This window comes from Lithobates pipiens, unplaced genomic scaffold, assembly GCF_037356315.1.
Source record: "Lithobates pipiens isolate NorthernLeopardFrog02 unplaced genomic scaffold, aLitPip1_a1.2 Scaffold_30, whole genome shotgun sequence".
In the NCBI taxonomy this organism is placed as follows: Eukaryota; Metazoa; Chordata; class Amphibia; order Anura; family Ranidae; genus Lithobates; species Lithobates pipiens.
In genome coordinates this window covers 6,708,893-6,736,866 of record NW_027507791.1, presented here as the reverse complement: position 1 = coordinate 6,736,866, position 27,974 = coordinate 6,708,893, and the positions used below count along the sequence as shown (strand labels likewise).

The 27,974-nt window shown below is 46.4% G+C and overlaps 1 protein-coding gene across 4 annotated transcripts in view; it reads right to left on the bottom strand.

The window, feature by feature from the left end:
• The window catches only part of CEP128 (centrosomal protein 128), a 373,597-nt gene that overhangs the window by 334,566 nt on the left and 11,057 nt on the right, over positions 1–27,974 (bottom strand). For all 4 annotated transcript variants that reach the window (XM_077463576.1, XM_077463578.1, XM_077463577.1 and 1 more), the window contains exon 2: positions 19,499–19,602. The gene's annotated coding sequence lies outside the window, so the exon portion shown is untranslated. The remainder of the gene's footprint in view (positions 1–19,498; positions 19,603–27,974) is intronic.

Genomic DNA, 27,974 nt, shown 5'->3' with positions numbered 1-27,974 from the left:
AATGTCCTGGAAATTAAGGGGGGTAAATCCTTACGGGCTGAAGTGGTTAATCAGGTACTAGAAGTGATTTATGGCCAATTTAGCTACTCCCTTATTTCTCACACAAGAATAAAATCACAGTACTGGCAGTGGACAATATTTACAGGTTTAGAGGAGCTCATTCTGAGAGAGTAGCTGGACAGATGCAAGGGTTCAGCCAAGAACAACAGGTGCCACATACATCATAAAAAGGGTGCATTATGCACTTTATACTGTTGTAACAAATGGCACACAGGTAGTAGAATACATGTAAGGAAAAAGGGCGTTGTTAAAGTGCACTTTAAAAACAAGGGACATTTTTCCCTTTGATCCCGATTTAAACCTAACCCACCTTTCCTCTCCAAAGATAGAAACTTGCCTCAAACAAAAAGCCGCAGTTCACCTGTTTGTTTACATCCGGCACTGCAATTCTTCACTGACCTGGCCATATGTGAGAATTAGGGTCCTACAAACTTCCGTAGGACAGAAGACAATAGGAGATGGTCCATTAAAAGGCAAAGCATGGCTGTAATGTGGCGAGAGAGCGAAAGATTGAGCGATCCGGCCTTCCCTTCAATCTTGTTGTACAGGATTCTTTCATGGACTGAAATGGATTCCTCTGATTTCACAGCACAATGTGCATTAGAAGCTGCAGCATGTCAGACAAAGCCCACCTAATATCAAGATGTCCAACATCACACCCATCCCAAAGGTGTTCCATCAGGTTGAGGTCAGGACTCTGTGCATGCCAGTCAATATCTACCATCCCAAACTTGCTCATTCATGCGTTTACGGACCTTGAGTTGCACTGGTGCGCAGTCATGTTGGAACAGGAGTGCAGTCATGTTGGGAGCATGAAATTGTCCAAAATCTCTTGGCATGCTAACGCCTTAGGAGTTTCCTTCACTGGAACCCCTGAAAAGCAACTCCACACCATAATAACCCCTCCAAATTACTTGGACCAGTGCACACAGCAAGGTCCATAAAGGACATGGAGTTTGGGGTGGAGGAACTTGACTGGCCTGTACAGAGTCCCGACCTAAGCCCGACAGAACACATTTGGGATGAATTAGAGGGGAGACTGCAAGCCAGGCCTTTCAGTTCAACATCAGTGCCTGACCTCACAAAATACGCTTCTGCAAGAATGGTCAAACATTCCCATAGACACACTCTTTAACCTTGTGGACAGCCTTCCCAGAAGAGTTGAAGCTGGTATAGCTGCAAAGGGTGCGCCAACTCAATATGAACCCTACGTACTAAGACTGGGATGCCATTAAAGTTCATGTATGTGTAAAGGCAGGTGTCCCAATAGTTTTGGTAATCTAGTGTGTGCTTCTATACAGTGGGTAAAATAAGTACTCAACATGTCACAATTTCTCTAGACGAGTCTCATTTCTAAAAGGTGCTTTTGACATGAAATTCTCACCACATAACAACCCATGCAATCCATACATACAAAACAAAGTTTTGTGTAATAAAAACACAGAAAAAAGTATTTAACACTCTGACTGAAATTGAATACTTGGCAAAAAATCCTTTGTTAACCACTTGAGACCTGCGCTATAGCTGAATGATGGCTACAGCGCGGATCTCCTTTGCCGGGACTATGTCTATTGACATCGTCCCGTGCACGAGCGGCCTGAGGGGCGCGCGCGGCGCGCTCTGTGATCGGCGAGTCTATGAGACTCGCCTGATCACCGATCCGTGCAAGGGGTCGATCCCGACCCCTTATCACGTGATCAGCTGTAAGCCAATGACAGCTGATCATGTGATATAACGGAGTCGGTAATCGGCTATTATTCCTGTCAGCGCGAGGAGAAAAAAAAAAAAAAAAAAGTCAATCACCGGCGGCCGTGATCGGGACATCAGTCCCGATCACGGCCAGCGCTGCCAATGCCCACCTGCCCCCTGCCAGTGCCCACCTGCCCCCTCATAACTATACATAATAAAAAATTAGTGCCCCCCCGTCAGTGCCACCCAGCAGTGCCCACAGTGCCACCCAGCAGTGCCCACAATCTGCCTCAACAAAGGTGCTGCACCCCAGTGCCACATATCCGTGCCCATCAGTGTCATCTACCAGTGCCCATCAGAGCCACCTATCAGTGCCCATCCGTGCCACCCATCCGTGCCATCTTATCTGTGCCCATCTTTGCCCATCAGTGCCGCCTTATCTGTGCCCATCAGTGCCCACCAGTGCAGCCCATCAGTGCCCACCAATGCAGCCCATCCGTGCCCACCAATGCAGCCCAGTGCCCACCAATGCAGCCCAGTGCCCACCAATGCAGCCCATCAGTGCCGCCTCATCAGCGCACTTCAATGAAGGAGAAAAATGACCTGTTTGCAAAATTTTATAACAAACTATTAAATATGATTTATTTTTTATTTATTTTTTTTGCATCTTTTTTTGTTTGTTTAGCAAAAAATAAAACTCCCAGCTGTGATTAAATACCACCAAAAGAAAGCTCTATTTGTGGGAAAAAAATGATAAAAATTTCATTTGGGTACAGTGTTGTATGCCCGCGCAATTGTCATTCAAAGTGCATCAGCGCTGAAAGCTGAAAATTGGTCTGGGACTGAGGGGGGGGGGGGGTTTAAGTGCCCAGTAAGCAAGTGATTAATAACAGCTTCAAGACGCAGGCTCCTGTATATGAGAAACTAGTCGCATGCGTTGCTCGGTGTCATTTTAGCCCATTATTCCACACAGACTTCAAATCTTGAAGGTTCCGTGGGCCTCTTCTATGAACTCTGATGTTTAGTTCTTTCCATAGACAGTTGATTGGCTGGGCCATTCTAGCAGCATTATTTTCTTTGAAACCAATTGAGAATTTCCTTGGCTTTGTGCTCGGATCATTGTTTTGCTGAAATGTCCACCCTCATTCCATCTTCATCATCCTGGTAGATGGCAGCAGATTTTATCACCATTCATCCTTCCTTCAATGATATGAAGTTTGCCAGTAATGTATGATGAAAAACAGCCCCGCCCACACCATGATGTTTCCACCTCCAAACCTCACTGCTGGTATGGGGGTGTATTTGGGGTGATGTGCCATGTGACCTCCAAACGTGGCGTGTATTATGGCATCCAAAGAGTTACATTTTTGTCTCATCTGACCAGCCTATATTCTCCCAGAATTTCACAGGCTTGTCTAAATGTTTTTCAGCAAACTATAAACAAGCTTCAACATACTTTTTCTTTTGCAATGGAGTCTTGTGTGGTGAGCGTGCATACAAGCCATGGTGGGTGAGTGTATTACTTATTTTCTTTGAAACATTTTACCTGCTAATTCCAGGTCTTTCTGAAGCTTTCCGCGAGTGGTCCTTGGCTCTTGGACAACTCTTCTAATAAATTATTTTCACTCCTCTGTCAGAAATCTTGGGACAAGCACCTGGTTGTGGCCGATTTATGGTAAAATTATGTTCTTTCCACATATTATGGCCCCAACAGTGCTCACTGGAACATTCAGAAGTTTAGAAATCCTTCTGTAACCAATGCCATCAGTATGTTTTACAGCAATAAGGTTGCAAAAGTCGAGAGCTCCTTGCTTTTAACCCATCACGAGAGATTTCTTGTGTGACACCTTAGTAATCAGACACCTTTCTATAGGCCATCAGTTGAGACTGAACCAGCTGATATTAATTTGCACTGACAAGGGGCAGGATTTCTTTCTTATTACTGATAGATTTCATCTGGTGTCTTGGCTTTCCATGCCCTTTTGCACCTCCCTTTCTTCATGTGTTCAATAATTTTTCCCTGTGTCATTCCATTTTATTACACAGAACTTCATTTCTGAACGTATTTGTTTTGGTGTCTTTGTATGTATGGATCTCCAATTAGTGTTTTTAGCACAGTGCACTTTTGGGTTGGATTCACATTCTAAGGACACAATGCATTTAGGCCTGGTTAATAGGTTTTCATTTGTCTTTGTGTCACTACCATGTTATATTATACTTAGGGCTGAAACAACTAATCGATTAATCGACAACTAATCGATTAATCGACAACTAATCGATTATGAAAATAGTAATCAATTCATTTCCTAATCGATTAATCGGCCAGCAACATAATGGTGTTAAAACAATTAAAAAAAATACAACTAAAATGATCCCTTTATAGTACAAAAAGAGCAAATAATCGCTACTGTAAATATTACTTTCACTGTTCTACAGTAAAAAAAAAAAAATGAACCCCTTACAGTAGTGATTATCTGATTTTTTCTACTATAAAGGGCTAATTTTTTATTTATTTTTTAACCCCATTATGTTACTAAACGTCTTAGACCTGGTTCACGTCTGTGTGTTTAGTGGTGTTTTTTGCAGAAATGCACTACAGTTCATTTACATGGTTTCCTATGGGACACGTTCATATCTGAAAGGGTCAAAAATGCAAATTGCAGTAAAATCACGTGCGCAAAAATCAAAACGCACAGCAAAAAGCACCGCAGAAACAGATCAAAAGCAAACTGCATAGAAGTGTACCAAGCCTTATGCTAGCCACCCAGATCAATTTTCAGATGAGAATATTCAGACGAAAAAATTTTGTACATTCGCTGAATGAAAGAATTTTGTTTGAAATTTTTACTTGTTTTTAACATTCTGTTTTTAAAATGAATGTCATTTCTGAATGAAAACCACATACACTGTCTGAAAATAGTTTTAAATAAGAAGTTTTCTGTTATTTCCAAATTTTCCTGTCACTGTGGTTGAAAATGAATGTCAATTTGACCCACTTTTTTTATTTTTTTTTTAAGGTTATTAACCGATTAATCGAAACAATAAATCGGTCTACTAATTGATTATGAAAGTAATCGTTAGTTGCAGCCCTAATTATACTTAGAGAAAAGTTGTCATCACAGAACAAAATGTGAGCTTATCAGTTCTTATAGAACATATAGTGTGATGTTTCAGCCACACAATCATAACAGGAAAAAAATAAAGGGTCACCCTACCCCCAAACCCCTGACCCTGCAATGGTCATAATCCAAATATAGGTAGTACATGCATCACATTCGTGGGCAAAACTAGGGGGAGTCACCAAAAAAATTGCACCACAGGGCTTATTGAATGGGAGAGGCCTATACAGTGGTGCAAAGCGAGAACATACAGACTAGCATTGTCTGCAGAAGAATAGAGCATGGTGAGCAGAGGATGAAAAGCGCCATATCCCTTGTCAGATCATATATTACACACTGCTGGCTACACACTGTGACATCTCTATTAAACTGTCACCTGTAATGCCGTTACCGTTGTGCGCACTGATGTCCCCGCTCTCCCACGCTGCTGTCTCTTGAACAAGAGAACAGAAGATTACTTTCCAGCCGAGTGGCAGAGAGGAAACGATCGCTCACTATAATAAACACTTTGATAATACAATAAATATCATTAGACTGAGCCCTGAGAATTCCCCGCAGCGCCTGTCTATCGCAGAGATGTACTGTCAATAACGAATAAGAGGCAGGGCATGGCTAGACTGCTGCATTGTGACCCCGTATTGCAGACAGAGGTTGGGCACACCTAGCACTGAGCGTAACATACAAAAAGTCACTTGGTGGGGTACACTGAAATGCTTGTTTGTTTCACGGTGCTGAGGAATGGCGCTCATTAATAGCCTCATAACTATCAGTCAGCAGCTGGGGAGTTGGCGGCACCCTGCAGAGAGGAAGGCTGTCAGCCAATAAAATACTGCTTAATAGAAAAAGCAGCAAGCGAGGAAGATGCATCCCCACTAAACTTTATCACAGCAAGTATGGGCACAGAATAGTCCTGCACTGCCCCCTAGGCAGCAGATGAGGAACTGCAGGATCTGCAAGACTCAAGCAGCAAAATTGTGTTTAAAAAAAAAAAAAAAAAAAAATAACGGTTTTCAGAACATTTGATAAACTTTCTAATTGGTAACGGGATTAAAATGATTATAGTTTTTGTAGGAAAATCAAAGAGGCACAGAATTTTTTTTTTTTTACCCGGATGTCAGCGTGGTACCGTTTTTGCTTTTAATATCATAACAATTAAAAATTGCTACATGCATGTATGACTGGTTGCTGCATACTTCTCAACTCCCAACTGTTTTTTTTTTTTTACAGACTTCCGCAGTGGTTATTTACCATTTTTGTGAAATAAATTAGCTTTTATTTAGTTGTTGGTCTACATGTACTTTCTCACTGTACCCATAGAGTGCTGCCTTTTGTGTTTGTCTCCTCCGACACACCTCTCCTTTCTCCCCCATCCCAATCTCGGATCTGTCAGGATAGTGAGCGAAGGAAGGAGCTGGAAAATCACATTTATCGGCCCCTTGCTTTTCTGAATGCACAGGGTCAGGTGATTGCAGACTCTCCATTCATAACTTACGAATGGAGAGGAGCCACTGTCTCCTGAGAGAGAGAGGGGGGGGGGGGGGAGATGCAAAACAGCCCAAGAATTTACAGGAACTGGAGGCTTTTTCCAACAGGAATGGGCAGCTTTACCATCTGAGAAGATAAAGAGCCTCATCCACAAATACCATAAAAAAAACTTCAAGCTGTCATTGATATTAAAAGGGGGAAATGAATGTTTGAGATCTCCCCAGAGTGGCTCAATGATATTGAGGTCAGGAGACTGAGATGGCCACTCCAGAACCTTCACTTTATTCTTCTGTAGCCAATGACAGAGCGACTTGGCCTTGTGTTTTGGATCATTATCATGTTGGAATGTCCAAGTATGTCCCATGCGCAGCTTCCTGGCTGATGAATGCAAAAGCTCTGCGGTAAATAAATTTGGACCTGCTCGGTGGGATTTGATTCAGTGTGGGGGTCTTTCTGCAGAATTGGCCAGTATTCTTAATACTTTTTTGGGGGATATTTATACCGTTTATTAAAACCCATAATTAAAGTAATATCTCTTTTGCTCTGATTACTGCTCCGCACACTCTTGGCATTCTGTTGATGAGCTTCAAGAGGTAGTCACCTGAAATGGCTTTCCAACAGTCTTGAAGGAGTTCCCAGAGATGCTTAGCACTTGTTGGCCCTTTTTCCTTCACTCTGCGGTCCAGCTCACCCCAAACCATCTCGATTGGGTTCAGGTTCGGTGACTGTGGACCCCATCACTCTCCTTCTTGGTCAAATAGCCCTTACACAGCTTGAAGGTGTGTTTGGGGTCATTGTCCTGTTGAAAAATAAATGGATGGTCCAACTAAACGCAAACCGGATGGAATAGCATGCCGCTGCAAGATGCTGTGGTAGCCATGCTGGTTCAATATGCCTTAAATTTTGAATAAATCCCCAACAGTGTCACCAGCAAAGCACCCCCACACCATCACACCTCCTCCTCCATGCTTCACGGTGGGAACCAGGCATGTAGAGTCCATCCGTTCACCTCTTCTGCGTTGCACAAAGACACGGTGGTTGGAACCAAAGTTCTCAAACTTGGACTCATCAGACCAAAGCACAGATTTCCACTGGTCTAATGTCCATTCCTTCTGTTCTTTAGCCCAAACAAGTCTCTCCTGCTTGTTGCCTGTCCTCAGCAGTGGTTTCCTAGCAGCTATTTTACCATGAAGGCCTGATTCACACAGTCTCCTCTTAACAGTTGTTCTAGAGATGTGTCTGCTGCTAGAACTCTGTGTGGCATTGACCTGTTCTCTAATCTGAGCTGCTGTTAACCTGCGATTTCTGAGGCTGGTGACTCGGATGAACTTATCGTCCACAGCAGAGGTGACTCTTGGTCTTCCTTTCCTGGGGCGGTCGTCATGTGAGCCAGTTTCTTTGTAGTGCTTGATGGTTTTTGCCACTGCACTTGGGGACACTTTCAAAGTTTTCCCAATTGTTCGGACTGACTGGCCTTCATTTCTTAAAGTAACGATGGCCACTCGTTTTTCTTTACTTAACTGTTTTTTTTCTTGCCATAATACAAATTCTAACAGTCTATTCAGTAGGACTATCAACTGTGTGCTGTATCCACCTCCTGCACAACACAACTGATGGACCCAACCCCATTTATAAGGCTTGAAATCCCACTTACTAAACCTGACAGGGCACACCTGTGAAGTGAAAGCCATTTCAGGTGACTACCTCTTGAATCTCATCAACAGAATGGCAAGAGTGTGCAGAGCAGTAATCAAAGCAAAAGGTGGCTACTTTGAAGACCCTAGAACAGCGATGGCGAACCTTGGCACCCCAGATGTTTTGAAACTACATCTCCCATGATTCTCATGCACTCTGCAGTGTAGTGGAGCATCATGGGAAATGTAGTTCCAAAACATCTGGGGTGCCATGGTTCGCCATCACTGCCCTAGAATATAAGACATATTTTCAGTTGTTTCACACGTTTTTGTTCAGTATATAATTCCACATGTGTCAATTCATAGTTTTGATGCCTTCAGTGTGAATCTACAATTTTCATAGTCATGAAAATAAAGAAAAAACTTTGAATGAGAAGGTGTGTCCAAACTTTTGGTCTGTACTAATATATTATATATATGCGCATGTATATAGTTGTAATTTAACACTTTGATATAGCGCTACATACATTTTTCCTTTTGAAATTCTTTTGCTTTTTGTCTAGAGCTGTGTCGGCGGCTTGATCAAAGTCCCTGTCACAGCGCAGTATACACCAATTAAGTTTTTCACATGTAACACAAAGAATGTGACCCGTTTTAGAATGTACGTTACCAATACGTAGGGAGAACATCCCGAACGTTGGCCATACGTGTTGGAGAACATATCAACATACGCAATGGTTTTCTAAAACAGTGTCTCAAATCATTTCAAAATGTTTAATAACCAAGATCCATCACCATCCTTCTATGCTATTGATACGGTCAACAAGCATTGGTGGGGTGCAAATATAATAAAACATATTACAAAATGAATTAAGGTGCACTTTTGAACTCCAGACTCTCACACCGTTGGGGTTAAACATTCAGTTGGATCTCAATTGTTTTATTAGTAACTATAAATACATATATTTTAGTCAAAACTATTTTTCTGGCAACAATTACATTTATAAATTAATTTAATAGTATGCACACTTGAGGTCTCTTGGGGACATTTTCTATCACTTTAAATATAATTAATCATACAACATCCAGCCAATTTATAGATTGGCTGTATGTCTTATTTTATATGCAATTGTATATAAAAATCACCATTAAATTAGAAGGACTTGATTTCCTTAGGGAAGCAAGCTACACTTTGACCCCTTTGGCCACTAGGTGGCCTCAGGATCTACTCCCTATTCCTATGGAGTTAGCCATTAACCATAACCACAAGGATTTACCCCCTTCATAACCAAGCCCTTTTTTGTAACACGGCACCGCGACGCTTTAACTGACAAAATTGACGTACTTTTTTTTACCAACAAATAGAGCTTTCTTTTGGTGGTATTTGATCACCTCTGCGGTTTTTGTTTTTTGCAGTATAAAATTATACTATTATAATTATAAAGTATTATCAAATATCTTTTACTTTTTGCTATAATTCCCCCCCCCCCCCCCCCCCCAAAAAGAAAAAAAAAATTCTTCCACAGTTTAGGCCAATATGTATATGTTTTTTTTTTTTTTTTACCAAAAATATCCCAAAAAGCTTATATCGATTGGTTTGTGCAAAAAGTTATCGTGTCTACAAAATAGGGGACAGATTTATGGCATTTTTATTTTTTTAGTAATGGCGGCGATCTGCGATTTTTATCAAGACTGCGACACTGCGGCGGACAGATCGGACGCTTGACACTATTTTGGGACCATTGGCATTTATACAGTGATCAGTGCTATAAAAATGCACCGATTACTGTGTAAATTTCACTGGCAGGGAAGGGGTTAGGTTAAACACTAGGGGGCAATCAAGGGGCTAGGCAGAACAGGGAAATGCCTTGTTTACATAGTCATCTCCCCATTCTGCCTCTCCGTGCCATGATCGTGGGCCACCACAGCGAGCACCCGCTAGCTGAAGATGTCGCAGCGACGTAAGGGTACGTCGTTTTACGCACCCGTGCCACTTTTTTCCAGACGGATTTTGGCCCAAACTTGCCGGAAAATCCGATTGTTGAGAACGAGGTGACGTAAACCACGAACAACAGGACTATAAAGAGGCCAGTAGCCAATAGCTTTCGTCTGGCAATTTATTCTGAGCATGCGTGGCACTTTGTCCGTCGGAATTGTCTACACACGATCGGAATTTAAACAATGGGATTTTGTTGTCAGGAAATTTTAGATCCAGCTCTCAAACTTCATTTGTGTGGGCTCCATCGGAATTTCCGACACAATCAGATTTTCTGACAACACGATCCGAACGTACATTTTCCGTCGGAAAGTCCGACCGTGTGTACAGGACATAAGACTTTGTTCTGCCATTTCATCTTTGACCACTAGATGGCCTTAAGAACTTTTACCAACGTTAAAGTGGTTGTAAACCCTTACAAACCACTTTGACCTACAGGTAAGCCTAGATTAAGGCTTACCTGTAGGGCCAAGAAATAACTCCTAAAAACCTATACGGATTAGGAGATATTTACCCGAAGACAGCCACCGCTGTCTACCGCGCACTGGGCAGGCCGCAGATCGCGGCGATATGCTGCGAGTGTTGGCTCCCGTGCGCATGCGCGGGAGTGACGTCATCGTGGCTCTGGCGAATCACAGCGCCGGAGCAGCGAGACCCAGAAGTCGCTCCGGGATCCATGGCAGCGGCAAAGAGGAAAACAGAGGACCACTTCGGGGGCTTCGTTCTCAGGTAAGTTATTCATAAGGAGCTAGTATGCTATGCATACTAGCTCATTATGCCTTTGCCTTGCAGGGTGTGTTTTTTATATTTTTTTTATTTTTTTCCCTTTACTTCCTCTTTAACAACCGCAATATTTTTATTTCATTTATTTTAGGTATTTATATAGCACTGTCAATTTACGCAGCGCTTTACACATACATTGTACATTCACATTAGTCCCTGCCTTCAAGGAGCTTACAACCTAAAGGTCCCACACATTTTGACTAAAACATTCTATCAAAGGTTACACGCAAGTTTAAACTTAAAATTTTTTCCTTTTTGTTTTTTAAGTTAACTGTTCTTATATAAGATTTGTAATATGCTTATGGCTGTTAAACACAAAGAGGTTGCAATCCGAGATATTGTGCAACCCCAGATTGTGAGCACCCCCGAGTTAGCAGGTTAAAGAAAGAAAAAAAAATCACTATAGATCTAGTAACGTGATCTATGGTAAGGGTATAAATGCCCTTAACCAACATGGCAAAATTAGAGCTTCCAGATGATGGCCCATTGATTGGATGAAATGCGTCAAGGCTTGATCGTGTTATCGTGACACTTCCGCCCACCATTTGCTTCCTAGGATTCGAGCAAGAACCATGGCAGTGGTCTACCATTGTTTATGGGCCGATTTCCCCCCCCCCCCCCAAAAAAATAAATAAATAAAAAATCACCTGCTATTCACACCAGGTGACAGGCACCCTTACATGCGAGTTCAATTATTTTGCTTTTAAGATTTTAAATAAACCTTTTTAAACTGTATTGTGCAATGAAGTCCCTTATTTCTTATCTACTTGTATGAAGCATAGCCAATCCTTGATCCGTCAGCATAAGAAAATCTTCAGGGGTCTCACCACACGCTTATCCGACCATACTAGAGATGCTTGGTCCATATTGAGGGGTGAGGTTACATCCATGTGGGGGCACCTCGTCTGAGCACCAAGAAGCACGGATTTTGTTACTTCTGAGCACGAGCACCAACTATCACTTGATAGGGATTGTTATTAATGCGACTACAGTGTTGTCATACAATGTTATGTCATCTGTTTATTCATTAATATTTAGCACAGTTTATGGATTTATTTTTATTGGTACTTGTACTCGGTCTTAAAAAAGTGGTAGCAGTGCAACCCAGCGGATACCTGTCAAAATCAGGTATCTGCTCCCACTTCCGTGTGAGATCGCTGCACAACGATTTAACACATACGGCCCCTCCTCCTTTCCCACCTCCCCGCTGCCTTCTGGGAGACACAAAGGGACCATTCAGAAAGCGCAGCAGAAAACAGGCCTGTTCACTTCCTGTTTCCCTTAGTAAGGATGCCGGCGCTCGCACCCGGAGCCGATGGATGGGTCGGCTTCAGGTGCTGACATTGTGGGCTCCCTGGAAAGGCAAGTGTCCTTAAAAGTCAGCAGCTACAGTATTTGTAGCTGCTGACATTTTTTTTTTAACCAGGCTGGAACTCTGCTTTAAGATGGAAAAATAGGATTTTTGTACTCACCGTAAAATCCTTTTCTCTGCAATTCACAGACCGACACAGCTCCTCTCTAACTAAATGGGTTGTTTAGCCTGCCATTAGGAGAACTAGGCAAAACTGTTACACAATACACAGAACTTTTAGTCCCGCCACAGGGGGCGGACCCTGTGCTAACAACCCACCCCACTGCTCCCAGCAGATTCAGTACGTCAACAAGCAGTATAACGTAGAGAAAAGGAGGGGTGGGTGCTGCGTCAGTCAGTGAATTACAGAGAAAATGATTTTACGCTGAGTACAAAAATCCTATTTTCTCTTATATTCACCAACCGACACAGCTCCTCTCTGTTACTAAATGAGACGTCCCCAAGCAGTGCCAAACGAGGGGTGGAAAAAAAAAAAATAAAAAAAAAAATAAAAAAACAGCATTAAAACTTCATCCACCATGGCAACTGGGAACTAGTGAAACTAAACCCACAAAAAAAAAAAAAAAAAAAAAAAAAAAAAAAAAAAAAAAAAAACACGACAGTGTACGGAAAAACCACCGCCATAACTGGGCATTCTCAACAGGAGAGATCCCCAACACCACAACCTTCTTGCGGAAGTAATGCAACAGTGCATTAACAAACAGTGCTGCGTTTTTATCGAAAAACCGGGAAAAAAAAAACTCAATTGCAACTACATGGCCGCCTGCAAAACATTGCGGCCAAAACAGGCATCAGCCGATGCACTGACGTCTACCTTGTAGAACTTGGTAAACGTATGGACAAATGACCAGGTTGCCGCCTTACACACCTGAGCGACAGACGCTTGGTGTCGGAAGGCCCAAGACGTTCCGATAGCTCTTGTAGAGTGGCCCGTGACTGGAAAAGGGGGCACCTGCCCCTTCAAGGCATAGGCTTGGACTACAATCTATCTGATCCACCTGGAAATGGTGGCCGACGAGACCACCATGCCTTTCTTTGGACCAGCCACTGAAACAAACAGTGAGTGACTTCCGAAAGGGAGCCGTGGCAGACAAATACACCTTCGGAGCCCTAACCACATCGAGAGCGTGAAGGGCCATCTGCTTGGGGTGCTTCGGCTTAGGACACAACGATGGTAATACAATGTTCTCGTTGATATGAAAAGCCAAAACCACCTCAGGTAGAAAAGGACGGTTGCGGACCCTGTGGATGACCAGATAAGGCGACTTGCAGGACAAGGCCGCCAATTGCGAAACCCTCCTGGCCGATGTGATGGCCACTAGAAAGACCACTTTCTGTGAAAGGGTCAACAGGGGAATCTCCCTGATATTCTCAAACGGCGGCTTCTGAAGTGCCAACACCAGGTTTTCAAATCCCATGGGGGTAACGGTGGACGCACCGGAGGGACTACATGTCGTACCCCCTGAACAAAGGTACTCACCAATGAGTGGGACGCCAGAGGTCGCTGAAAAAAAAAAAAAAAGGACAGCCAGGGCTGAAATTTGCCCCTTAATGGTACTCAACGCCAATTTCTTGTCTACTCCATGCTGAAGAAACAGCAGGATCCTGGATATAGAAAAGGAGCGTGGATACCACCCTTTCTCCTCACACATGGGAGATGTAGGCCTTCCAGGTACAATGGTATATCTTCCGTGAAGAAGATTTCCGCACACTCAGCATAGTTGGAATCACAGAGTCCGACAGACGCCGGTTCCTCAGCACCTGGCTCTCAATAGCCATGCTGTTAAAGCAAGCGATGGTAAAGCAGGGTGAAAAATTGGACCTTGAGATAGGAGGTCCTCTCTCAGCGGCAGTCCGCAGGGAGTGTCTGCCACCAGACGCACCAGGTCTGCGTACCAGGGCCGCTGAGGCCAATCTGGGGCAACCAGGATTACTGGAATCCCCTCAGCTTCCACTCTTGAAGCAGATGTGGCAACAGTTTCAGTGGAGGAAAGGCTTAGATCAGCTGGTACTGATCCCACAGAGCTACCAGCGCCTCTGACACGTCTGCCCACGGATCTCTTGTCCTGGACAGGAATCTCGGCACCTTCCGATTGAGACGGGAGGCCAAGAGATCTACATCTGGTGTGACCCATTTCAGGCACAGCAGCTTGAATATCTCTGGATGCAACGCCCATTCTCCTGGGTCCAGCATCTGACAACTCAGATACTCCGCCTGCCAATTTTCCACTCCCAGGATGTAAATAGCTGATAGGGCCGGAACCTGTCGCTCTGCCCACCGAAGTATGTGAGCAACCTCCCGAGCAGTGGTTGAGCTTCTTGTTCCCCCTTGGCGATTCATGTACACCACAGCAGTGGCGTTGTCTGACTGAATCCTGATCGGATGCCCTTGAAGACTCATCGACCAAGTGTGGAGGCACAGCCTGATCGCTCTCAATTCGAGCAGAATGATCGGCAACTTGGATTCCTCCTGCGACCAGTGGCCCTGAGCCGACTGAATCCCCATCACTCCACCCCAGCCGGACAGACTGGCGTCTGTAGTGATCACCGTCCATTTCAGAGGAAGGAACGATTTTACGGACTGAATCACCGGGGACCTCAACCACCAGATCAGGGAGTCCCTGACTGGTTGGCTCACCTGGATCTGCCAATCCAGGGACAATGGAGATTTGTCTCATTTTGTCAATATCTCCTTCTGCAGGACTGGGCATAAGGAGGAACTGGGCATAAGGTACTGTCTCGAAGGAGGCCATCATGAGTCCCAGGACACGCATGCAAAAGTGGAGCGACAACCACTTGCGGTTCATCAGTAGATTGACCACAGATCTGAGAGTCAGCAATTTGTCTGAGGGGAGAAAAACCCTCGCTTCCCTGGAGTCCAACAGTAACCCCAGGTACCCCATATGCTGAGTTGGTACAACCACTGACTTCTTTAGGTTCATCAGCCACCCAAATTCTTGCAGGGTCTGCATGGTGATCGCCACATCCTCCTCTAATTCTGAGGCGGAAGATGCTCTCAGGAGGAGATAGTCTAGGTAAACCACGATCGTGATCCCGCACTGCCTCAGCAATGCCAATACTGGAGCCAGTACTTTGGTAAAGACTCGGGGGGGGGGGGGGGCTGATGCCAGGCTAAAAGGAAGAGCCACAAACTGGTAGTGGGCTTCCCCTACTGCCAAACGCAGAAATTTTTGATGCCGAAGGCATATGGGTATGTGCAGGTAAGCATCCTGGATGTACAAGGACGCCAGGAAGTTCCCTTGATGGACTGCAGCGACTACTGAGCGAACTCATTCCATTCTGAACCTCTGCACTTTCGCAAAGTGATTGAGGGCCTTTAAGTCCAAGATCGGACGTACCCCTTCCTTCTTGGGAACCACAAAGAGAATTGAATAGAACCCCTGGAAGCTTTCCGATTCCAGAACCGGTACAATCACCCCCTGATTCAGCAAGTCCTTTACTGCCCCTAACAGGGCCTCCCAGCAAACCGGGGACGCGGGTATGCTGGAGGGGAAGAATCTGGTTGGCGGCCAAGAGAGAAACTATCTTGTAGCCATTGGAAATCAGATCGCAGACCTAATGGTCGGATAACCGGGAGGTCCACTGGGCTGCAAATTCCCGAAGATGACCCCCCCACCCGATATGTGGGTGGGGGCAAACCTTCATGCGGTAGCACTTTTGTTAGGCTTGCGGTTCCAGGGACGCTTCTGGCCGTCCTGTCGGGCTGGGGACATTTTGCCGAAGCACCGGGCGGACAAAATAAAACGTTTGTGAGTGGAAAAAAAAAGAGGGCCCTTGCCTACGGCATGGCTCCTTAGCCTTCCTGGCCTGTGGGAGTAGGGTACTCTTACCCCCAGTGGCATTTTTAATAATGTCATCCAACGATGCTCCAAAGAGCCGGTCACCAAGGAAGGGAAGATCTGTCAGGGCTTTTTTGGATGCCTGGTCGGCAGACCAGCATTTTAGCCAAATCATGCGCCTCAGCACCACATCTGACACTGAAGCCCTGGATAACAGAGGGAGTGTATCCAGGGGAGCGTCACAAACGTACTTAAGGCCTTGCACTAGTTCGTCTGCTAGTTCCACGCAGACAGGGGAGGCGTTTTGCTATCCCAATTCACGGTGCTAAAGTTTTGTCCACTCGGTTAGTGTCTGCGACACCAGTGCGGAAGCCAGTACAGGTCGCACGGCTGACCCCACAACCGTAAACAAGGAACGAGCCACTGCCTCTGCCTTCCTGTCCGTGGGATCCTTGAATGCAGGAGTCCCCTCTACCGGGAACATGGTTACTTTATTTAACCTGGATACTGGGGGGTCCATGACCAGAGGAGCCAACCATTTTTTTGAGAAGGCTTTCCTCAAAGGGGTAACACACCGCCAAGTTTTTGGGAACCGAAAAGGTCCGTTGCGGGCGACCCCATTCCCTGTAGATGAATTTGTCAAAATAAGTCAAATACGGGAACACCTTAGGTGAACGTGCTGGCTTGCGGGACCCAAAAGGGACCGGTACATCAGCAGAGGGATCCGCTGGCTCCTGAATCTTCAGGGTATCACGCACAGCTGCGATAAGTGCTCCAACAAGTGCTTAGTCGCGCCCGGACACGGACGGGGTATCATCCTCACTGTCCAAACAGTCCTGTTCAGCCACGTCTGATAGGTCAGAGCAGGGGTCACCAGCCGCAGCAGGGCCCGAGTCTGCATCAGAGCTCTCCCTAGAGGACGGGGGGCAGGGGCCTCTTACGTGCACCTTTCCTTCCATGTGCCGCCTCTTAGTAACAAAAGAGTTAAGGACCGCTGTCAGGGTGTCCATGGGCACCGCGCTATCCGCAGGTGACCCGGTTGCAATAGCCTGTATTTCAGGGGAAGAAACACCAGTTTCTGAAGCCATGCTGACCTAGCCTGTCTGCCATCTGCAAGTGGACTTAGGACAGTGAAGGTCCCACCCTCCTGCTGCCGCCGCATGGGGGGGGGGAAATTACCGCCGGACTCATCACCCTGGGGTGTTCTGTGAATGCCACTAGCCATGCCTGTAGTCCCTAGGAGGTTACTCAGATGCAGAGTGGAGAAAACTGTTTTCGGCAGCAGCCGTCTATAATAGAGGTGGAACGTTCTGCAGAGCTTGCTCCAGCGTTCAGTAAAGAGCCATCCAGCGTCCTGTACACAGTGGACACAGGAAACAGCCTGTGAGAGCACATGTAATGCTGTCACAAGAGAACTGCGGTGGAAAGAGCGCTCGGTCTTCAAGAAAATGGCTGCCAATGCAACTAATAGGAGAATCCCATAGAAGATGGCTGCTGAGACTCACAAGGGGAACCTGTATTTCCCACAGTCAAGATGGCCATGCGGTGACAGGACAAACCCAGAACAATGCTGCCTGCCTACAGCCAGAACACCTCCACAGACACCTTTTGGGACCCCCCCAGACCAGGACCAGGACCAACGCTAGCCGCACAAAGCCCCACAGGTGAGAGACCCAGTGAAAAAACACACACACACACACACACACACACACACACACACACACACACACACACACACACACACACACACACACACACACAGGGGAAGGAGGCGAGATAGGGACTAGGGAGAGAAGATAAGGAGGTGAGGTGGCCCCCGAAATCGACCCCCCAGGGAATGCCCAGCTGCTCACCCCACCGAAGCAGGGAGAGCCGTACTTACCAGTCCTGATGAGCTGGGAGACGTCCCATCACAGACCTACTCCTGCGCAGTTACAGGGTAGCTGTTGGCCCAGTATACTGTGATCCAGACATCAGTAGCCCAGTCATATGTATACCCCGGAGCATTGAAGCTCACCGACCACTTCTGGAGCTGAGGTATGTCGTGGCCTGCCGAGCCTTAGCTGCAGCCTGCACACGCTCGATGGCCGGACTGGGGAGACTACAAGGATAATGATTACCCAGCCTGTCACCCAGCCGGCAGTTGATAGAAGATCCCAGGATCTTTCATCTTGCGCAAAAAACATCAAATCTGCAGCAAAAACATGGACCAAAAGGGCCTGCAGGGTTCCTAGGTCATTCTCCTTACTAGGCAAAATAAAAACTGAATCTGCTGGGAGCAGCGGGGAGGGTTGTTAGCACAGGGTCCGCCCCCCTGGGGCAGGACTAAAAGTTCTGTGTATTGTGTAACAATTTTGCCTAGTTCTCCTAATAGCAGGCTAAACAACCCATTTGGTTACAGAGAGGAGCTGTGTCGGTCGGTGAATATAAGACATTTACTTTACATTAGATCTATAGTCACAGCATACACTTTCATTTTATAACAACATCAGCATTAGAATAGCAATACAGACAATTGTTATAACTTACAATATAAGCAGTATCTCTTAGGCTCGGTTCACACTGCTGTGATGCGGGAACCCTGCGAATCCACTGCAGGTTCCAGCATCGCATGTCTCCTGGTGGCAGTCCATACTGCCCTATGTGAACTGTTGTGAATGTCAGTTAAAAGTTAACGACACCCCCAAAGCAGTTTGGATATCGTGGGGCGATCTGCAAATTCGGACAGGAATCAAATTGCATGGGTGTGAACACCCATGCTATCAGATTATGTTGAGGACCAAAAAAAAAAAGTCCTGTGCGTGTGGCCATGATCTGTATGGCTCAAATCGCATTGCAGAGAGATCGCATGTGATTTGCACTGCAGTGTGAATGACATGCGATCTTGGACATTGCAGCAGCGTGAACCAGTCCTGAAAGTAGAAGTATAGCCAAACTTTTTTGGCCATACTTCTATGGATCACAGGAGTGCAGTTCATTCTGCTAAAGCCTGCTGTTGGCTGACATCACTGAGCCTGTCAAGGCTCTGAAAAGATCCCAACCATGTGCCACCTGGCTCAGCCTCTTAGCAATCTGCCGAGAACCTGAGCTAGCCCCTCCGGCCCCCTCCACAGCCAAGCACTAGAGGAGCAGTGCAGAGAGCTGGAGGATGACAGTCACCAGCTCTCTGATCAGTGATGATTGATCACTCAGTTATCACTGCAGAGCTGATGGGGGGGGGGGGGGGGGAATCAATGCTGCAGCAACCTGGGTGAGAATAAATGTTGATTAACTTATCGTTTAAGGATTCTTAGTGATTAAAGCTGGACTACAGGGGAGGAAAAAAAAAGTTGACATTTGTAAGTTATTAATGCTACAGGCATTTATAGAGAGTCAACAATTTACGCAGTGCTTTACATGTAAAATCTCATCAGTCCCTTCCCTGGAGGAGCTTACAATCTAGGGTTCCTATCTCATAGGTTTACATGCACATACTAGTGACAATTTAGAACAGGGGCCATCTAACGTAGCAGCATGTCTTTGGAGCTGCTCTCTAATATACCCAACAGGCTGCCACTTACTTCTAGGGCCACAGAACAAGATCCTCAATCTGCGGGTGTGGCACTGTCCTGTCAGCCTTTATAGCGGTGACCTCATCATTCATTGCAGTCAATCAATCGAAAACCTGCAGAATTCACCAAAAATAAACAAACATTTAAAAAAAAACATTTACCAGTATTAAGAACATTTTACATTCTCTATAGTTTGGAACATCTAACGTCTAACATCCATTCAGCTGCAGAGCATTGAGAGCCCAGAGGACAGGCATTTCTAAAGCTGGCCATACACCTGTAGAATTTTGCTTTAATAATGTTTGTTTTCTGAACATTCACTCGATTTTCAAGTGGTTAGCGGAGTCAAAAATCAATGTTCATATTTAAACAAAGCGAGCAGAAAACTCAGAGGCAGGATGGAAAATTTGTGAATGTGGTTTTCATTTGGGAAAAACAATGCATACTTAACGAGAGCGCTCATTTCCAAGATACCATTCGGGTACCAGGTCTGGATGAAATTTCATCAATCAATGATGGCAAGAAAGAACGTTCTCACAATTGATTTTTTTAGAATTTCTCTACGAATGTTCAAATGAAAATCCAGCCATACATGACCAGTTTAAGCTAGACTAGGCAAACTTTTTTCCCCACTTTGAATAGAGTAAGGGAGGGTTATAGCCCCTGTGTCCCTTTGCAGAGATTTCCCTTCACTTCCTGTCCTCTAACCAAAACAGGAAGTGTGAGGAAATACCAGCAAATTAAGGTAATTCCTTGGGGACCACCAGGTCACCTGAACTAGCATCCTCATTGAAAGATTCCCCCTCTATTACTTTCCTGGGGAAAAGAAAAAAAAATTGTGATTTTCTTTTACTTTTGGCACCCATTCACATCAGCATTATTTCACATGTCAAATCCCAGCCTATTGCCGGCAACGGCACTGTCCCAATCGACTGTGGCGCCACACTAAATTCCTGCACTACTTTTGGCGACTTCGGGGGCAATTTTAATAGACATCTGTGCATGAACCTGCACAGATCGCTTTCAAATTGCCCCCCCCCCCCCCCCCCCCAGCACTGAACGTGGGTTTAAAATTGTGCGAGTTCAGCAAACCCACGTTCAGTACAAACGAGGGCTCAATGATAATGGTAAACACGACAGAGGGTGAATCAAACGGGGCACAGACATCAATACAAACCCTGGTCTGTTTACTTTTTGCCATCTGCGTCCCCTTAGGGAGATTTAACTTTATTTCATGTCCAACAGCCAAAACAGGAAGTGAGAGGAAATCTTTGCAAATTAAGGAAATCCCTGGGGGACTCCCCAGGTCACCATAACTAGTGCCCCATTGTAAGATTTCACCTCTATTACTTTTCTGGGGAAAACTCACAATTTGGGATATTCTTTTACTTTCAAAGAGATATAGAGAATATGAACATGAACTTGAATTACATCCCAGTCTTAGTCCGTATGGTTCAGTATTGAGTTGGCCCACCCTTTGCGGCTATAACAGCTTCAACTCTTCTGGGAAGGCCGTCCACAAGGTTTAGGAGTGTGTCTATGGGAATGTTTGACCAAATCATTTGGTGGAGGGGGGGATTAAGGTGGTGGTGGTGGGGAGGGGGGTTCTCAGGGGTTGGGCTTGGCCCCTTAGTTTCAGTGAAGAGAACTCCGCTTTAAAGAGGAAGTAAACCCTGATGGGTTTACTTCCTCTTTTTTTCCCTGCAAAGGTAAAGCATAATGGACTATAGTAGCATAGTAGCTCATTATGTGTCACTTACCTGACACAGGAGCCAGCGAAGTCGCCGCTGATCCCTGTAGTCCGCCGCATTCATCTTGCTGGTGGCGTCTCGCAGCTCCGACCAATGACAGCGGCGAAGCCGCGATGACGTCACTCCCGCGCATGCGCACGGGAATCGCGTCTCGCAGCTCCGCCGCTGCCATTCGGCGAAGCCACGATGACGTCACTCCCGCGCATGCGCACGGGAGTCGACAAATTAGGCAAATCCATTCTTGGACTTGCCGCATTTAGTGCGACTGCGCGCCGCTGTCTACGGCGCATGCGCCGTAGACAGCGGTGCCCATTTTCGGGCAAATATCTCCTAAACCATATAGGTTTAGGAGATATTGCTTGGACCTACAGGTAAGCCTTAATCTAGGCTTACCTGTAGGTCAAAGTGGTTTGAAGGGGTTTACTTCCTCTTTAAGGCGTCAGCATACCAAGATATTTTGGACAATTTCATGCTCCTAACTTTGTGGGAACAGTTTGGAGATGGCCCCTTCCTTTTTCAATATGACTGCACACCAGTGCACAAAGCAAGGCCCATAAAGGATGAGCAAGTTTGGGGTGGAGGAACTTGACTAGCCTGCACAGAGTGCTGACCTCAACCCCCCCCCCCCCCCCATAGAACACCTTTGGGATGAATTAGGAGAGGAGACTGAGCCAGGCCTTCTCGTCCAACATCAGTGCCTGACCACACAAATGCTCTTCTTGAAGAATGATCAAACATTCCCATAGACACACTCCTAAACCTTGTGGACGGCCTTCCCAGAAGAGTTGAAGCAGTTATAGCTGCAAAGGGTGAGCCAACTCAATGTTGAACCCTATGGACTAAGACTGGGTTGTCATTAAAGTTCATGTGCATGTAAAGGCAGGCGTCCCAATACTTAATTTGTAGAAGGGCTTTTTAATGTCTTATGTCTCCACTGACTTTTACCATTTATTTTTCTCCTTTCTCTATCATAGGAGATTGGCTCTATTTCATAAAAAACACAGCTCCGGCTTCTAGTACACATGCAGTCCCGTCACGGTTTCCAGGATCATTGTGCTAGTAAGATAGTTGCCAGGGACCGGACGCTCCCAGGAACACAGAGGGCCCGTCCCCAGGGCTGAGCTCCCATCTACATCACAGGAGGTGAACACACCCGAAAACAGGATTAGGTCACACAGCCCTCACACAACCAGATTCTTTCATGGACAGATTGGATGATAGCCAACAACAATCACAAGATCTATAGATTTGCTAGGAGGCAAAACAAACAATTTAGGACCCAGAAACAGCATTCTGAAAATGTATCTAAACAGGGAGTATATTGAGGGCTCATTCCCATATCTTAATGGTAATCAGTGTACAGAATATATATTTTAAAAATCAAAGCTTTTCTACAGGCTGTGTGTTAATGGCATGCGTGATAGGAGGGCTGCCTTTAACTATATTTAAACATATTAAAGTGGTTGTAAACTTTAATGCTGTACTTGCAACTATAGGTAAGCCTATAATAAGTCTTACCTATAGGTAATGTAAATATCTCCCAAACTTGCACCATTTAGGTAGGAGATATTTACTGTGGATGCAGCCGATGATGTCATTGGTGCATGAGTTCTAACGGATCGGTCATCCGTAGTGATGCACCGAAATTTCGGCCGAAAATGCCCTTTTTCGGCAATTTGCCGAAAGAGAAAAACGGCCGATAATGGAGCTGAAAATGGGGCGTGGCCTGGGTGGGGGCGGGGCTCCGCCCCCCGCCCCTGGTGACGCCCATCATGGGGGGTGCATAGCGCAGGAGAGCCGCCTCCGCCGCCTGTTTGATCACAGCGCCGGTGTTCTGCCGTATAGTGTCCGGCCATCATATAGCGTCCGCCCCGTACTGCGCATGCGCAGTACGGAGCAGACAAAGAAAATTTCCGAAGCTGAACGGCGCCTGCGCCGTGAGTGGAGGTGGTAGCCCCACCATCCAAGCGGACATAGGGTTGTGAGTATTAAAGGGCCCCTCGCGGGCGAGCTTCGCTTGCCACGCTTCGGGCTCGGCCTCGCTGCGCTCGGCTCTTTTTTATTCCTACTCTATGTCCTCTTGGATAGTGGGGATAGAACCTGGACTCACGGCGCATGCGCCGTTCATCCTTTGGCAATTTTCGGAATCTGTGTTGCTGTGTACTGCGCATGTGCAGTACACAGCGGACACTATCCGATGGAGGACGTTATTAGACAAGACACCGGGAACATCACAGCTTTCATTTCAATAGCTGTGTGTTCCCGGCCGCGCGCCGTCACACACAGCCCCTCCCCCTTGTCCGGACACTTAGATAGACAGATCATCCGCAGGATTGGACGGATGATCTGTCTATCAAAGTGCCCGAACAAGGGGGAGGGGCTGTGTGTGACGGCGCGTGGCCGGGAACACACAGCTATTGAAATGAAAGCTGTGATGTTCCCGGCGCTGTGATCAAACAGGCGACGGAGGCGGCTCTCTTCCCTGCACAGGCTGGCTGCAATGGGACACACTGGCTGCAATGGGGCACAGGCACACTGGCTGCAATGGGGCACAGGCACACTGGCTGCACCACGTTCTCTGACCACCTCCTGTACCGCGTCCCCAGTCTCTGACCACCTCCTGTACCATGCATGCAGTCTCTGACCACCTCCTGAACCATGCATGCAGTCTCTGACCACCTCCTGAACCATGAATGCAGTCTCTGACCACCTCCTGAACCATGCATGCAGTCTCTGACCACCTCCTGAACCATGCATGCAGTCTGTGACCACCTCCTGAACCATGTCCCCAGTCTCTGACCACCTCCTGAACCATGTCCCCAGTCTCTGACCACCTCCTGAACCATGTCCCCAGTCTCTGACCACCTCCTGAACCATGTCCCCAGTCTCTGACCACCTCCTGAACCATGTCCCCAGTCTCTGACCACCTCCTGTACCATGTCCCCAGTCTCTGACCACCTCCTGTACCATGTCCCCAGTCTCTGACCACCTCCTGAACCATGTCCCCAGTCTCTGACCACCTCCTGAACCATGTCCCCAGTCTCTGACCACCTCCTGAACCATGTCCCCAGTCTCTGACCACCTCCTGAACCATGTCCCCAGTCTCTGACCACCTCCTGTACCATGTCCCCAGTCTCTGACCACCTCCTGTACCATGTCCCCAGTCTCTGACCACCTCCTGTACCATGTCCCCAGTCTCTGACCACCTCCTGTACCATGTCCCCAGTCTCTGACCACCTCCTGTACCATGTCCCCAGTCTCTGACCACCTCCTGTACCATGTCCCCAGTCTCTGACCACCTCCTGTACCATGTCCCCAGTCTCTGACCACCTCCTGTACCATGTCCCCAGTCTCTGACCACCTCCTGTACCATGTCCCCAGTCTCTGACCACCTCCTGTACCATGTCCCCAGTCTCTGACCACCTCCTGTACCATGTCCCCAGTCTCTGACCACCTCCTGTACCATGTCCCCAGTCTCTGACCACCTCCTGTACCATGTCCCCAGTCTCTGACCACCTCCTGTACCATGTCCCCAGTCTCTGACCACCTCCTGTACCATGTCCCCAGTCTCTGACCACCTCCTGTACCATGTCCCCAGTCTCTGACCACCTCCTGTACCATGTCCCCAGTCTCTGACCACCTCCTGTACCATGTCCCCAGTCTCTGACCACCTCCTGTACCATGTCCCCAGTCTCTGACCACCTCCTGTATAAAAATAATTTTTTAAAAACAGTCATTTTCGGTATCGGTGCCGTTTCGGTTTTCGGCCTAGTGTATTTTTCATTTTCGGTATCGGTTTCGGCACCAAAAAATCCATTCGGTGCATCCCTAGTAATCCGGTCATTTCTTCAGAATCCGGTGCTGTAAATGCCAGTGAATGCCAGAGTCCGGACCCTGAAGGAAGACTGGGTTTAGATGGAAGCAGCCTCCAGCAATGACATCACATTGCTGGAATGCTTTGTTTTCTGGTAAGTTCACATAATGCGCTAGTAATGCAATACATTATGAATAAAAATAAAAAATAAAAAAAAACATGCGGTTTACAATCCATACAAAAACTCTGAATGGGACACTTACAAAAGTATTAAAGTGGTTGTTAAGCCACTCTAACCTGTATACACTATCAGCACTGCCTCCTATTGTAGTATCCCCCTCTGTGTACGATTTATAAAAATAAATGCTGCAAATACCCAATTCGATGCCGAGATTTCTATCACATGACTGGACAGCTTTCTCCTCCTCTGAGAGATACAGCAGCTGGTCATATGATCGCAATCTCAGCTCTTAAATTAGGTATTTACAGCAGCATAATATGCTTTGAGACCCCTTTCACACCAGGGTGTTTTGCGGGCGATATAGCGTTAGAAATAGCGCCTGCAATCCGCCCTAAAAAAGCTGCACCATTGTCTGTAGTGTGAAAGCCCAAGGGCTTTCACACTACAGCGGTGCGCTGGCAGGACGTCAGGGAAAAGTCCTGCCAGCAGCTTCTTTGGAGCGACAAAGGAGTGGTGTGTATCACTCCTCCACCGCTGCTCCCCATTGAAATCAATGGGGCAGCGCTGTAATCCCGCCGCCAAAACGCCGCTATTGCGGCGTATTGCTGGCGGTTTTAACCCTTTCTCTGCCGCCAACGGGGGGTAAAAGCAACCCGGTAGCGGCCAAAATGCGCCACAAATCCGAGCGGTAAAACGCCGCTAAATTTTTTTTACCGACGACGCTATGGGCGGTGTGGTGGGAAAGGGGTCTAAAGGAGCAGGAGCCATTTTTTTTTTTTGGGGTTAACAAAAGTTTTAAAGAGGAAATTCACTTAAAAAAAGTGAAGTCCCGCTGGTTCATTCCCTCCCCTGAGTCTGTAACTGAATTACAGTTTTTATTTTTTATTTTTGGTGGAGCGATTTTTATCAGTACCTGCGCCGACTTCCGCAATCTTCACATAGGCAACAAAGACATACATCTTCCCCTCCCATCCTGCAACACACCACATGTTCCAGGGGGCTGCAGACTATTTCCGCTGATTGCAGAGGATAGACACAGGACGGAGCTCTGCATATATGTTCTCTTCATTTGAAGCTCTCTGTATTCGCTTATTTTCTCCGGTTTCATTGAGAATTGCTGTGATCTATCGCCCCCCTGGACCGTTATCAAACTTCCTTGACGACTTCTCTGCCTGGCTACCCTACTTTCTCTCCTCTGAAATTCCAACACTCATTCTTGGTGACTTCAACATCCCTGTTAAATCTTAACACTCCTGCTACTTCTAAGCTGCTGAGCCTAACCTCCTCTTTTGATCTAAAACAATGGACAAGTGCTTCCACTCACTCTGTTGGCAACTGCCTTGACCTCATCATCTTCTCCTACCTATGCACTCCGCACACCCTTTCCAATATTCCTTTGCCTCTATCTGATCAGCATCTTATTAGTTTCAATCTCTCCTCGTCTGCCTCCTCCTTACCTTCCAACTACCAAACTATTACCTGTAGAAATCTTTGCCATCTTAACCCTTCTCTTCTTTTCTCTGCTACAGATTGTCTCTACGACAAAATCTCATCCTTGTCCTGCCCCAACTTGGCTACTTCTGTCTACAACAGTTCGCTGTCATCCACCCTGGATACCTTGGTCCCCGTTACTACGCACAGAATCAGGCCCCGACCGCTACAACCCTGGCAGACAGACAATACCAGAAGCCTCAAAAAACGTAGCCGTGCTCTTGAGCGTCTGGGGCGTAAAACTAAGTCACAGCAAGACTTCAGCTAATATAAATCTGCCCTCCAAAAATACCATTCCTGCCTGCACGCTGCCAAACAGACCTACTTTATCACTCTCATTACCACCCTCTCACGCAGGCCCCGTCAACTCTTTTCTACCTTTACCACTCTACTTTGTCCTCCATTACCCCCACCCACTAACTTACTAACTGCCCAGGAGATTGCTTATCACTTCAAAAATAAGATTGAGATGTTTCGTCTCGAGATCTCCGCTCTACAGAAATCTCCCTCACCTTACCCTCCCTGTCCTCCTGCACAATCAATACTTTCCTCTTTTGACCCAGCTACTATAGAGGAAGTCACTAAACTTTTTTTCTAATGCCCACTTAACCTCCTGCCCCCCTGGACCCTGTTCCTTCTCAAATACTACAGTCACCATCTGACTCAATCCTACACTCCTTAACGCATATCTTCAACCTCTCACTCTCTACTGGCATCTTCCCCAACCCTCTAAAACATGCACTAGTCACTCCCATACCAAAAAAGGTCTCAGACCCCACCAATCTTAACAACCTGAGACCCATCTCTTTACTCCCTTTTGCCTCCAAACTCCTTGAACGTTTAGTCTACAACCGACTGAGCAACCACCTCATTGAAAATAACCTTCTCGATCCTCTTCAGTCTGGATTTCGCCCACAGCACTCCACAGAAACGACCCTCCTAAAACTCACTAACGACTTACTAACAGCCAAAACCAACGGTGATTATTCCATACTCTTGGACCTTTCTGCTGCCTTTGATACAGTTGACCACCCCCTCCTCCTCAAAAAACTCAATTTGCTTGGTCTCCATGGCTGCACTCTCCGTTGGTTTGAATCTCACCTATCTCATCGCACCTTCAGTGTCACTTACAACTCCACTTCCTCTTCTCCAACTCCCCTTTCCGTTGGGGTCCCTCAAGGTTCTGTCCTTGGACCTCTACTATTCTCAATCTACACGTCCTCCCTGGGTCAGCTGATAGCGTCCTAT